Source organism: Haliotis rufescens, unplaced genomic scaffold (genome assembly GCF_023055435.1).
Source record: "Haliotis rufescens isolate VD_foot unplaced genomic scaffold, xgHalRufe1.0.p SCAF_12, whole genome shotgun sequence".
Lineage (NCBI taxonomy): Eukaryota > Metazoa > Mollusca > Gastropoda > Lepetellida > Haliotidae > Haliotis > Haliotis rufescens.
In genome coordinates, this window is record NW_025963802.1 from 8,845,839 (window position 1) to 8,860,982 (window position 15,144).

A 15,144-nucleotide genomic window follows, 5' to 3' on the forward strand; every position below is an offset into this window, starting at 1 on the left:
ACAGTGACGAGAAACTCATCTTTTTTCAAGAAGCTTCCTTTAATGAACAATCAGTCAGATGATGACAACATGAGTGTCACTAGTGATGTTTACCAGCCTGAGAATGTGATCCAGCACAACCCCAGACAGCAGATGTACAGTCCGACCCATGACATTCCCGTGTCGACCCAGGCAGGTACGCGTGATGTCAAAGTGTCTGATATCCCATCAACGGCTGTCGATGTCAAAGAGACAGTAGTCGAACGTGATACAAGTCGCTCGAGTCCAGATAAACATACTATAGTCCGCAGATCGACCCGTGTCCGTAAAGTTCCGGATAGATTGGTTCTTTAAACAAACAAACAGTGACTGTGTTTGCATATTTTTGCTGGGTTTTTGTTAAATGTTGATTTTAATTCCTGAAATTCATCAGAGTGCATATGTTGTGATGTGATTTACATCCGCAAGAAAAATGGCAGTTTTTGTTATTACGGTCTAATTTGGAACTGTAGGTGAACAAGATATGTTCTGTGGACCAATTTTAATTTGTCTAAGTGAAAGCAGTGATGGTCAGAGACTTTACAGAGACCAGTGACAGTTATAATTTAATGTGCAACATTACCAAGTTACATTCTACAAAGAAGAGGATGTAATGTTTACGTTCCGTATTATACTCAGAATATGTGTTCCGCTACAATATGGAATCCGGGTATTAGTGTTACCCGAAACCGGAAGTCAGGTGTGTACGATCAATGAATAAAAACCAATCATCATCACCTCGTGCTCTCGTGGTTAATGACAATACATCACACTGTCCACTGCTGATATTTGCAGCACATGATCCTACTGCCTCAGATCTTTGGTCAGTTCCCTCAGGCCAGGCACGGGTGGCCCAGTTGTCTAAGGTAGCATCTCTTTATTGTGCCAGAAGCCATGTGTTCAAATACCAGATTTTCCTGATTATGTTTCTTGGTTTGTCAGCACCATACCTGTGTTGTGTGGTAAATGTCTAAGACCTGCATCACTTCAGCATTCTGTAATGTAACGGAAATACTCTTCAAAGAGGAGCTTAACCAAAGACACTCACTCACTCACTCACTCACTCACTCACTCACTCACTCACTCACTCACTCACTCACTCACTCACTCACTCACTCACTCACTCACTCACTCACTCACTCACTCACTTTAACATCTTTATATTGCTCACAACAGTATAATGTCCCCGCACATTTCTGCTGACTAAAATAGTGATCGGTTGGTCAGACAAATCGGTTTGTGATGCCATCATGGACTTCTTGGAGTCTTTCACACAAGACCCGTGAAGATTCGGGGGGTAGAATAGGTCTTCAGCAACCCATGCTTGCCGTAAAAGGCGACTATGTTTGTCGTAAAAGGCGACTAACAGGATTGGGTGGTCAGGCTCGCTGACTTGGTTGATGCATGTCATCGATCCCAATTGCGTGGGTCGATGCTCATGATATCAATCACTGGATTGTCTGGTCCAGACTCGATTATTTACAGACCGCCGTCATATAGCTGGAATATTGCTGAGTGAGGCGTTAAACAACAAACCAACCAACCAACCAATCTTTGACACAAAACATTATTATACCTCTATTAAGAATCTGACATTTCCATTGGTTAATCCGTACCACGTGACGAAACAATACATTTCAATGTAGATCCCCAAATCCTGTGACTGACACTGACCTCGAGTATTGACTTGTCACATGATCAGTATTGACCTGTCACGTGATGAATATTGACTTGTCTGCTAGCAAACAAGATGACATCTGGTACATTTTACGGTACACTGCTAAGTTACTGTAATGAAAGAGAGGACAGTTATAAAGGCTTCATAAACTTTAAAGTGAACTTCAGTGTAACAAAAAAAAAATACTCTTGACGAGGTCAATATGCAAAAACAAGGACCCTCAGACCCGACTCTTGAGGTGGTCTGGATAGACTGACGAAGGGGTCAAGAGTAATCATATGTATAACATTGTACAACTATCGCGATAACCATCATGCAATAAAAACATGTACAGGAGGTATGGGGTGAGGTACTAGTGATGGTTGCAACAGTGAAGTCATCACTGGCAGTATCACCAGTCCACTCCCATCTGTATTGATATAGTCTTTGATATACGACGTGATCGGTGCAAGAGGGGCATACTCTTTTTTTATTCCTATTGTTTTTGTGTATAGAGAATCATGTTTGATGGTTAAGAAGACAGCAAATTTTAATATTTTACTCAGAGCTTCAGATGCCTGTAGTACTAGTATATGACAGCTTCAGGACTGAAAAAGCAGCAGTCTTAAAACAACCATCTTCCGGAGGCAAGGGAGTAAACTAACTTTAAAAGTTCAGTTTCCACCCCTGCCGAGCAAGGGCGGAACTATGGAGTTACATTTTGGCTGGACTTGCCAGTCTATGCATAGTCCAGTCAAACACCCATAACGATATCGACACCCGGTTCATAATCAACATGGCCACAACCGTGCTGGATTCTTTCAATTGCAGGAATTGCAGACCGTCAACTGGGCCTTGACACATACTTTCAAAATCTTTTCATGTTTTTAAATCAAGGTGCTTAAGTGATTTGATGCACTTTGTGAGGTAAAGCCTGTTTTATTGCAATAAACATCTTTATTATCGATGAGATTGTCTTGACTAGGCGCCGCCATTTTGTTTGAAGCAAATTAATGCAAGGGGGTCAGCAGGGGACATTCAAGGGACATAACTCATAATAGCCACAGGTGGCGCTACGATCGACCCCAGAAATTCCAGCCTAATTCGGCAAGGGTGGAAACTGGACTTTAACAGTCAGTTAACTCCCTTGCCTCAGGAAGATATAAAACAACCTCACTCACTCACATTGGATACTGTGTGCGATACCACTCTGCAGGAACATCTGAGAACACCTCCTAGTCAGTCATGTCTAGAGAACTTTCTTAATCAGTATACAGGCTTCTAAATTCTATGTATGAGTGAGCAAAGGATTCAGACAAACATATTTGATATTTGTGTCTTGAAAGTGAAATGAACAGGGACTTGTAATTGCCACAAAATAAAGCCACGCCATGATAAAGTTTGGGATCTGTCACACACCCTTCTACACCCAAAAGAAAGTACAGTAGAAGGAATATTTGTGTTCTGTGTGCATTTTTATTTGTACAAAAGAAATTTTCTGAGTCAATGTGAATAAAGCGACAAAACCCTTTCGATATCCAATAGAAATAGCTGCATAAAGCAGTCGATTGTTCAATTCCGATTATATCATGAGCATGTGTTAATGAATCACTATCAAATAGTAATGATACCAGGTGTTCACGAAAAGGTGAGCGTATCCTGCCCCACCGGTGGCACCCGTCACAAACACATGCAAAGGCAAGTCAAATGTTCACCTGAAAAAACATGGGAACATATGGTACATACATATGGTAAGAAATGAAGGTGAATCATTTAGAAAGCTGACATCTGATTGTCTCAAGAAGGCACCCATCCTTCATGTTAGTTCATTGGTCAAAGTTAGCTCAGGTTTACTCAAAGTTCTATGGAGATGTCATAGATCAAGGTGCAGAAGGGTAACATATCAGAGTAAAAGCCCTGATTTTAATGAGCTTGGGTAACAAAATAAAAATTCATTCCCTGACATTGAAAACTGTGAAATGCACCCAACCCAGTCAAGCCTTACACAGCTAATAGGGTGACTAATACTTGACACGAGGTACCCACACTCGGTTGTTACTGATCAACATCTTCAAATTGGAATTTAACTGTTTTTCTTCTTTCATATTAGAGGTGCATACACATCTCAAGAGAAGATAATTACACTACATTTATACCTGTCACGGCTGGGGCTTTCATTTATACTCTATCCGGAATCTTGTCAGTTTTCCGAAAATGACGAATGTTTTTACTATTTACGATTTTTCACAAGTACTTGCCCATCAAAGCGATACACAGCCTTCAAAGACTTCATGCTCCATGTGGCTTGGTTCTGGAATTATTCCACACAATTGAAGGCCACGTCTTCTGAAATTTTATGGATTCATGTTAAGTTTATTGGTGGAAAACCACGTGACATTGACTCTTTGAAAATATCCTCAATCTGTGTTTGTTGTTTGTTAAGTTAATTTCTTTGACTTTGTGGAACATATAAATTATTAAGTCCAGAATTTGTCAACTTTCCTCAGAACTATTGGTCAAATTGATTTAAGGTAAAGTAGAACATCAAAAGAAACTATTTTTCCAAAGATTTAGAAGCAATTTTGACTTGATTAAGAGAAATAGGATTGTTCTTCAACTGCAATAACATAGCATTTATATCCAGGTGATTATCCAAGAGACCAAGCAATTAAGTTTTAGATTAGAGAAGATATTTTGTGGGGAATTAATTCTTTCAAAATGATATGTCTTGGGTGATGTAATTTTATTGTTCTCTTAATATGGCTCCAGAGAATGCTTGTGGCATTTGTTCTACAGATAGAAAATTTACATGTAACAAATATCAGTTTGATGTATGTTATTAAATCACTTGTTTCATGTTTAATTGACGTTTGTTTCATGTTCAAAGGACTTTTATTTCATGTTCAAATGATTTTTATGTTATTTGATAATACTAAACAGTTTGCTGTTTCTGAGACATAATTTTAATGGGACATGTTCTGAGAGGTGCTACTCGATCAACAGCTTGTATTTATCCTATCTTGAACTGAGGCCTTCCCATATTATTAAGCGCTCGCTGTCGAGATTGTGTTCCGTTTGTCAGTAACAGGTCATATCTGTGATTTGAAGCAGACAAGCACATACTTTTTCATTCCCTTGGAATGTAGTATTGGAGATGAAGTGATCAAGACGTCATGCATGAGTGAGCCATCAAAATGCCGTATTACCTGACCTGACCATGAGTGAGATGTCAGAATGCCTAATTACCTTATCAGGTCATGAGCTATCAAATGGCAAATTACCTCAGCTAGTTATGAGTGAGAATGTCAAAATTCGTAACTAGATATGCATGATGGGGCTGTTGGGTGGCCCAGGGGTTGATGTGTTTGTTTGTGTATGATGCTGCAGATTTGATTCCTTACATGTGTACAATTTGTGAATCCTATTCTTGGTAAACCCTTCGTGGTATTTCTGCGGTACGTCTTGGAGCTCTACATATACTCTGCCCAAGATGGGGCTGTTGGGTTGCCAAGTGGTGAATGTGTTTGTTTGTTTATCAAGCTGAAGTTCTGATTCCCTACATGTGTACAATTTGTGAATCCTATTCTTGGTAATTTGAAACCCTTCATGGTATTTCTGCGGTACGTCTTGGAGCTCTACATCTACTGTGCACAAGATGGGGCTGTTGGGTGGCCCAGTGGTGAATGTGTTTGTTTGTTTATCAAGCTGAAGTTCTGATTCCCTACATGTGTATAATTTGTGAATCCTATTCTTGGTAAACCCTTCGTGGTATTTCTGCAGTACATCTTGGAACTCTACATATACTCTGCCCAAGAAGGGGCTGTTGGGTGGCCCAGTGGTGAATGTGTTTGTTTGTTTATCAAGCTGAAGTTCTGATTCCCTACATGTATAGAATTTGTGAATCATATGCTTGGTAAACTCTTTCCTTAGTATTTCTGTAACACTTCTTAGAGCCCTTAATATTAGGGCTTGGACAAGTCCAAATTTACTACCCGGGTACCCACACCCCTATTACCCGACTGTACCCAGGTACCCGCTGTAGGTGTCAAGAGAGGTATTAAATGTCTGATTGGGAAAAGTTTGACAGTAGCCCTTGCAAAATGTTTTTAGATACACGATCTTGTCATGCATATACACTGAAGTTGACTGAAGTTTTATCTGTGACTTGTTGTGTAACCATGTAGTTAAAGTGAATTTTTATCATGAAACAATATATGAGGTGACTGACCACGGGTCCGGGTAGTCCTGTGGGTACCTGGGTCCTACTCAGTACCCACCTGACCCGAGTACCCGAGTTACCTATCCCAGCCCTACTACAAGTACAGTTCACAAGATGGGGCTGTTGGGTAGCCCAGTGGTGAATGTGTAGTTCGTCATGCCGAGGATCTCGGTTTTGATTCTCTGCATATGTACAATATGTGAGCCCAGCCCTTAGTATCCTTGTCAGGACACTGCTGGCATACTTCTTAAAGCCACCTAATATACTACCACGCAGTCAGCAGGCATACTTCAAATGGACAGACGTCATCTGTGTGTCGAAGTAAGCATCCCGCTCTCCTCAGTCATTGTCAATATTGTTCTAACACTTAAACATCAAATTAGCGCATCTACTTTGGATCCAAGTCCAGCTGGAGTTTTATTGAAAGACCATGGACATTACAAATTTCCTGAAAGTCTTGACGGACTCGGTGGACAGTGCGGGGAGCCTGGCGTTAGAAGGAAGAAGGAAGGAGTCTTCTCCACCCATCACCCAGTGATTGACACATAATCTCAGAGGCAAGCCAGTCCAATTAAAGCGATTTCTCCATGATTGTTTTTTCTTGTTTTGTGGACATCGTAAGGAAGGAGTGCTTAATGGGCACCATGTGTAATTTAACACAGGATTGAACTTAATAGCAACAATTGGAGCTTTGATCCTTGACAAGTACAAAAAGGTTGGGTTTAAAAAATGAGTTGTCAAATCACCAAAATGATCTGATTAGATAGTGCTCATGACAGTTTATTGTTTTTGTATGACTTAAATCACCACAGATTTCCCTTAATTTGTTTTTATTGTAGCGTTCATTTATGTCTCTATGCATTGTTTTCACATGGTTGATCAGGCTCAATACAGTGGTTGTAAACCTGCAAGAGTCGGATCATTTCGGGTGCAAGACATGCGAGTCCCGGCTCAAGACATGCGAGTCCCGGCTCAAGACATGCGAGTCCCAGCTCAAGACATGTGAGTCCTGGCTCAAGAAAGCGGTCAGCGGTGGATTCCTGTGCAGGATTTGGGAGATAAAAGTTTAATTTTGAAGCAATTATTCCGGAACGCCACTAAGCCCCGTGTCCCAGGCAGATCCTGTAGCATCAAAGATGTTCAGGCATGGTGCGCAACTCAGTTGAGGGTAATGATCAACTGGCTTTATAAGATCACAACACTTATGGGATTTGAATCGGCTTTGATCCCTGGGTATGAAGAATCCTGCATGCCCTGACAGTCAAATGCCGCTCAACAGAGGCCATCATGCCGCCAGAGCTTTTGTTGGTGATTTCAGCGATCTTTTTACTCAAGTCTTCAAACTCTTTTAAGTAAAACATAATCAAGGAGGATGCATTGGAGCTTCTCCGTGGGTTTTAAATTTGTTTTTAAATTTTTCATATTTTTGAAGAAGATGTTATGAAGGATATCGCACTTGAAGATAATTTCCTTGTTATTTTTTTTTTCTGTGTTAGATATTGTTGATGTGGAAATCTGTTTGTTGTTAGCTGTTACTGTGAGTTGCTCTGTTTTTATTGTGTCAAGTTACAAGGCTTAGGTTGTTATTTTTATCAAAATGCATTGAACTTAGGCTAGATATGATTTTGAAGAAACAAATAATATATAATATAACTAAATAAGAAAGTTGAGTTAGATTTTCCAGTTGTTTAATTAAAAATTGTTGCTTTTTTTCAATTTCTTTCTTTTGTCATTTGTACAATTGCTTCACAATATACCATTTAAAGAGTTGTCATGCTTTTTTGTTTTGCTTTGTTGTGTTGTACACAGGTGTTGTACAGAAGCAGGTGAAGTCGTCTCCCACACAGCTCAGTTGATTCATGGGAAAATTTTAGGTGCGATTTTACTGATTTATTTAATCTTCGAGCTCATTAAAAACTTTTCTCCAGTTTTCCAGAATGTTCAATATCTTTCTAAAGAAATTGATTTAAAATTTTCAAAAAATATAATTTGCGCTTTGAAAATATTTTTTAATGAACATACCAGTAATCAAAATCAAATTTGTTTCCTTTGTAGTTGCACTGAAGGTTATAAAAACAAATTAGGTAGTCACGACACGTTTTTTTATTTTGCGTGCGAGTGCAAGGATGAATGAGGAAATTCCCCAAACGGTGCTGCAGATTGATAAAATGATGACATGAGGTCAAGTAGGCGGCAGGTGAAGGACAACGTAGGTCTGCTGGTACTTCATTGAACACTATCATTTCACTGCTATCGAGAAGATGTTCTTTTCAAAACTCAGAAAAAAATACAGCCATTAATTTCCACTTCAGTAATGGGAAGACACTTTTACTTCTGTAGACATCATAAAACCACAAGGCAGACGATTAACATTGAATTTACGAAGATCCACAGAATTCCGCGCAGCTGTATCCGCCAGCATGGAATTAGAAATGGCTTCCATAGAATCATGGCCAGCAAACTTGGCAGACATCTCAAGTTGATGGTCAGCAATCAGGAAGTGTTTGATCGCTGCATTTAATTTCCAGGAAACCACCTGTGTGGTTTAGGTGACGGTTCTGAAATACTGACTGCCGTCTGAGACGGCATCGTCTCCAGACAAAGCAAAATTCAGCCTTTTTATCGTGCCAGGTGGTTATTTGATGTGATTATCTGTCATGCCAATGTTGTCAATGGTGCAGTAATCATGTTTGCTAGAACAAGGCTCAATGGATCAATTAGGTTCAGATCAAGTTGTATGTATGGCTTATCAGATAAGAACGGTAAACATGACTTGATTTGTTGGACTGGTGGAGTCATTACTGTATGTAATGTTGTGTTCAGGTAGCTCATTGGTAAGTGTGTTTACTTCCTATCTCAGGTTTTATTCTCCATTGGCATAAATTGTGAAACCCAAATAAACAGATCTGAGCTGCTGCTGACAACCTTGGTTGGCCACGTTTCTGGGACACAGTTGTCAATGGTACAGCATTTCACTGGGGGCACTGTTTTCATGGGACAGCATTTCACTGGGGACACAGTTGTCAATGGTACAGCACTGGGGACACAGTTGTCAATGGTACAGCATTTCACTGGGGGCACAGTTGTCTATAGCACAGCATTTCACTGGGGGCACTGTTGTCTATGGCACAGCAATTCACTGGTAGCACAGTTGTATGGTACAGCATTTCACTGGGGGAACAGTTGTCTATAGCACAGCAATTCACTGGGGGCACAGTTGTCTATGGCACAGCAATTCACTTGCAGCCCAGTTGTATGGTACAGCATTTCACTGGGGGAACAGTTGTCTATAGCACAGCAATTCACTGGGGGCACAGTTGTCTATAGCACAGCAATTCACTTGAGGCACAGTTGTCTATGGCACAGCAATTCACTGGCAGCCCAGTTGTCTATGGCACAGCATTTCACTGGCTGCACAGTTGTCAATGGTACAGCAATTCACTGGAGGCACTGTTGTCTATGGCACAGCAATTCACTGGGGACACAGTTGTCTATTGTACAGCATTTCACTGGGGGCACAGTTGTCTATGGCACAGCATTTCACTGGGGGCACAGTTGTCTATAGCACAGCAATTTACTGGCAGCACAGTTGTCTTTGGCACAGCATTTCACTGAAAGTTAAGCAATGCTGGTCATGAAATGTAGGATAGGTTACTCATTTAGAAACATTTCTTTGTTTTGATTCAGGTTTGAAACGTGTGATGCATAAAAACTTCCCCTCAAGTTATGCTAATTCTTTCATGATTGACACAAGCATCAATATCACCAGTTTTCAACTGTTGCATGCCTTTTATCTTTTAACTGGAACAGCTTGTAGCATAATCAGGTACCACCCTTTCCAGCTGAACATTCTTTAAAAATAGTCCACTGATTCTGTTGAATATATTGAGGCTCGATTGCATGAGGCAGCTATTTTGAAAGTCAATCTGTGACAAACTCTTGTTCAGAACAAGCTTTAACATGCAACGTTGTGGATAACACTGGATTGTCTGGTCCAGACTCGATTATTTACAGACCGCCATCATGTGGCTGGAATATTGCTGAGTTTGGCGTTAAATAACAAACAAAGCATGCCAGAGAGCAAAGCTCATGTTTGAATCCTAGATTTACACAAATTATTATCCTTGGATTATCAACCCAGTACCTATGTGTGCTATACCCATGATGTAAGCATCTAACACCTACATTACTTTCGGCTTTTGTTAAACCGACAAGACATCAAGTCACTGTATTCTGTTCAAATTTCAGGGGCGGTCAGGTAGCCTAGTGGTTAAAGCATTCGCTCGTCATGTCAAAGACCCGGGTTTGATTCCAACCATGGGTACAATGTGTGAAGCTCATTGGTGGTGTCCCCCGCCGTGATATTGCTGGAATATTGCTAAAAGCGGCGTTAAACCATACTCATGCACTCACTTACTGTTGGAATTTCACTTCTATTGATTTATTTAGACAAGGAACAAGATAATCTGTTATTTGTGTAGTTCCTGCTGTTCATCATGTTGATACCACTGTTCTGCTGTGGTGACGAGTGTCAGGAGATTGTCTCCACCTTTGAGGACAATGAAATCTATAACATATTTATTGACAAATGTGCATCCAATTATCTTCCAATTGAGGTAACTACTCCACCATCAGCCAGTGATGAGGTGTTTAGTATGCAGTGATAATCCCCCATCTGACCAGGCTAATCTACAGGGAGTGCCATGGAGGCAGATATAGATTTGCAATCTCTGTTGGTCTTGGCTTTACTATGCAATTAAGATACTAATCTCTTTATCGGAGTTTGTCTGAGTGACAAATGCCTTGTTTATCTCTCCCTGTACTGGGGGCAGTCGGGTAGCCTAGTGGTTAAAGGGTTCCCTCATCACGCTGAAGACCCGGGTTCGATTCCCGACATGGGTACAATGTGTGAAGCCCATTTCTGGGGTCCCCCACTGTGATATTGCTGGAATATTGCTAAAAGCGGCGTAAAACCATACTCACTCACTCACTCACTCATTCCTTCACTCACTTACTCACTCTCCCTGTTCTGAGGTATTTGAAATCATGTAGAAAAGGATTGTGCAAAATTGGTTCCATCAGAAGCACTCACAAAATCTCTGTCTCCCGAATCATCATTAAAGCATATTCATCTTTTTTTCTTTCAAATTGACAACTTATTTATTTATCAATAGATTAATGGTTGTATTGTGTGTCTGGGGTTTTTAACATCTCCACCAATCTCAAGCACATATAAATAATGAAACAACAGAGTGTTGTGGGAATAAGTAAATACACGACGTAAACTTTCTTCACTTAATATGTACAGGTACATAATGACTCATTTAGAATTAAACATGTAACCTGGGTTGGTGAATGGTCGCGTCCCATTCAACAATCAGAGTGGAGAGAGTCACGCATTAGCACACACAGGCACGTATCCTTGCGCCACCCCACGTTACAACAGAAGAATCCCTATTGATGATTATTTTCAGTCTTTTTTGTTTTTGCAGTTGTTAGTGTGTGTTTGGGGTGGATTTTGTGATTGGGCACAAAATACTTATATTAGGCTACAAAATGAATTATTTAAAATTTATTGCTTTACAGACCTGCCGACCCAAATTAAACAAATTTTGAGTTTGATAAACTAAATGAATCTACTTGCAGCCTTAGCTATTAATTACTACCTGTAATGAAAAACAAATAAAGATGATACTGATAGTTCAAAAGAGGAAAGTCTTTAAACAAAGAAACAAGACAAAAGCATTGTTCATTCTTGTCGATCGGTCAGTCTGTGAGACTTTGAATGTCTCTCACTTCAAGTATTTTTTTGTTGAAATAGTTCTGTATACATGTACTTCAAAAACAGCAAATTTGTCATTAAATTTGTAGGATTTAAGAAGACCTGCTAATCCTCCATTCTTGTGATGTGAGTGAGTGAGTATGGTTTTACATCGCTTTTAGCAATATTCCAGCAGTACCACAGAGGGGGGCACCAGAAATGGTGTTCATACACTGTACCAGTGGGTAATCAAACCTGGCTCTTCGGTGTGACAAGCAAACGCTTTAACCACTAGGCTATCTCACAATGCCTTTTGTGATATGAAGTCACACCTCAACAAATGTGTATTTGGGCTGCAGTTTGGTTTAAAGTCAGCCTGTTAGTCGACTATAGGACATGGTTCACTCTCCTTGGAGTTAGTTCATCTTCAAAATTGACCCTCATGTATTTATGGCTAAAAGAGAGGCCTTCTAAATGTTTGTGTCAATATTGACAATATATGGGTTCATCGCTTGTTTGTTTGACATTTTGTTGAGCACAGCCCCACACAGAGGCTCCAGTTACTCTGTGTTTTTTCTCGAATGATAGAAAAATAGCTATGGCTGTTTAGTTAAGAGGTTTTTTGGAGAAACATGAGTCCTGTATCCTAAAACTCCAATGTTTTCTTATGGCCTGTTTAGGGAGAACTGAAGTCATCCGCAGCATTTCTGAATGATATATCCAAAACATACGTTGAAAAAGTAAGGTATGGCAACAGAGGAACTTCAGCTGACTTGAAGATTTGGGGAATCCCAGAATCCTCTCTGACAAGAAACATGTAAATATGTCATGTATCTTTCAGCTTCTGTAACTGTAGAAACATCCCATAATGTTCACGAACTCGGGGCAGTAGGAGAAAACGTAAGTGAGTCAAGGATGAGGTTTGATTATCGCCATTTTTGACGAACCAAATTGAAAATAATAATAATTAAGTTTGGGAAATCTTTAGAAAATTGATATGAAATGCAAGATTGTTTCTTACCGACCCCCAATCAGTGTTGCAAAATAAACATATTTCTTTTTTTTTATTTACAAGCAGCAGAATCTACGCCTTTGTACACAGCTACACTATACATGTATATCATTTTCAGTTTCAGCAAAATCATTAAATACGCTATCGTGTCACTGGATTTCTGATCCATCACATGATTGTCTGGTTTATTTACAGTATGCTGCTGTGCGGCTTCAAGCAACAAACAAACACTTACTGTTTCATACAAGTTGTGTGAGTGTTGGGTGTTACTGGTAGGGCAGGACATGCTTACCCTTTTTCGCATATCTGTTGACAGCTGTTATCTCTGATTTTCAGTGATCCTTTCATATAATTCTCACTGCCTTGTACGCCCAGTGGAATTGGTTTCCGTTGATAATCAAGATTAGTTATTCCCTGACATTAACTTTTTATATTTATTAATTTTAGAATTTTTACTTGTAACTACGTGAAGTAGATGGTTGAATAGGTCTTCAGCAACCCATGCTTATTGTAAAAGGCAAATAGGCGACTTGCGGGATTGAGTGGTCAGGCTCTCAAACTTGGTTGATGCATGCAGAGACCATACAAAAGATCTATTCGTCATTGTATTCCAATTGCGTGGATCGATGCTCATGATGTCAATAACTGGATTGTCTGGTCCAGGCTCGATTATTTACAGACCTCCGACAAATAGCTGGAATATTGCTGAGTGCAGCGTTAAACAAAAAACAAACAAACAAAACATGAAGCAGCTGAGGTTGCCTGCAGTTACAGCTGAGGTTGCCTGCACCCAATCATGGCTTCAGCAAGTAGTTAATGTTTGAGACCTACGTTACTTCAGGCTTTCCTCCCACATCAAGCTGGTACGCCATAATGTAACTGCAATACTGTTCAAGGGCGGTCGGGTAGCCTAGTGGTTAAAGCGTTCGCTCGTCACGCCGAAGACCCGGGTTCGATTCCCGACATGGGTACATTGTGTGAAGCCCATTTCTGGTGTCCCCCGCCGTGATATTGCTGGAATATTGCTAAAAGCGGCGTAAAACCAAACTTACTCACTCACTCAATACTGTTCAAAGTGTTGTTAAACCAATCTCGCTCACTGACATTTGCTCACAATTTTGTTGTTGTCATGGTAAACAAGCCATCAATTAGGCAGGTCCTCATCCTGCATAGGATCAGTCCACTATAATTTCTACCTGATTAGGTTTTATTACATTGTCCTTGTTAATATGGCAGCTCACAAAGTGACCAGTGCTATTATCCTTCAAATACACAAGTTATGAGCCTCCAATGATGTGCATATTTAATTTCCCCATCCTTATATGTACACTGTCCTTGTCCGAAGAGAAATTGTATTAGTTTTATTCGTCAAGGAAATGGTCAGTGGAATCGGAACTGCTTCCTAGAAACCACAATGAAACCAATGAATATAATAAAATTTCACAGGTAATTTGTTTTGACTGAATGAAACGGCTGATTACAGGGATTCTGTGGGCTTGGGATGTGGGAGTTGCATGCCTACTTGACAGTGCTCGCTGGAGTTGGTCCCTGATTGATTGTAATGTTCGACCAGTCGTTGTTTGCGAGATGCAATGAGAGGCATATCTGTCGACAGCTGTGACAGAGTGTGGCAGTCTCGCTAAGTGTATGGACACCCAGTAACTTCTCAAACAGCGGACTTACTTCATCATTTGTGTTTCATCCGAGGCAGATGTACGAACTGAAATCATAGTCAATCAAAGAGCATCTATACTTTAAAAGGATTGGTTTTTGCTGACTTCTACAGGTAATATTTTGTTTTTATCATGTTTATTTGAAGACTCTTTTTATCAAATGATTGGAGACATTTATGTGTACATGTTTTCACAACTATTATACTGTTTTATTTATTTGGGGCTTTACACCTTCAATTGATCAATAGACATAATTAATTAATTTGTAAATAGATTTGGTCTTGTGCTTGGCAACAAAGGTTTTGGGATTTTGGTTACTACTGAGAATAATTCATGTCCCCTCACAGTGACTGAAGATTTAGCTGTGTAATATTTGTGCAGTTGCTGCTATTTTGACAATTTTTTAAAAATCCGCCATGATATTGCTGGAATATTACTAAAAGTGGCGTAAAACCATACTCACTCACTCATTGTTTGTTAAGACAGTTATAATATAAACATTTTATTATATAATTATTATGGTTCTGAAACCTCCCAAATGGCGTGCTGGTTTTCTTGGGTGAATTAGTCAGCAAAGACCCGTAGTCACAGGAGACTAATTACAATTTTATTGTAATGATGGTGCCACAGAGAGTCGGTACAACCCTCTGGGCCACAGGTGAGAGGTCTGCTTGGTTTGAGCGTCAAACCCCTCCTGCTTAACATTTTGCTTCTGTATGTATTAACAAAACTTAGAACAATAAAAAGGAATATGATTGGTTGTTGATACACAATGGGGTGTTCCCTACGGTTAACGGCGAGACA

The 15,144-nt window shown here is 39.9% G+C and overlaps 1 protein-coding gene across 2 annotated transcripts in view; it reads left to right on the top strand.

Moving 5' to 3' along the window:
- LOC124143898 (sex peptide receptor-like) overlaps window positions 1-15,144 on the top strand; it is a 213,342-nt gene that overhangs the window by 80,184 nt on the left and 118,014 nt on the right. Inside the window, exon 1 of one of the 2 annotated variants that reach the window (XM_046513065.2) lies at window positions 14,313-14,453. The exons of the other annotated variant lie outside the window; for it this stretch is intronic. The gene's annotated coding sequence lies outside the window, so the exon portion shown is untranslated. Of the gene's footprint in view, window positions 1-14,312; window positions 14,454-15,144 lie in introns of those variants that run through there. 2 annotated transcript variants of the gene reach the window in all.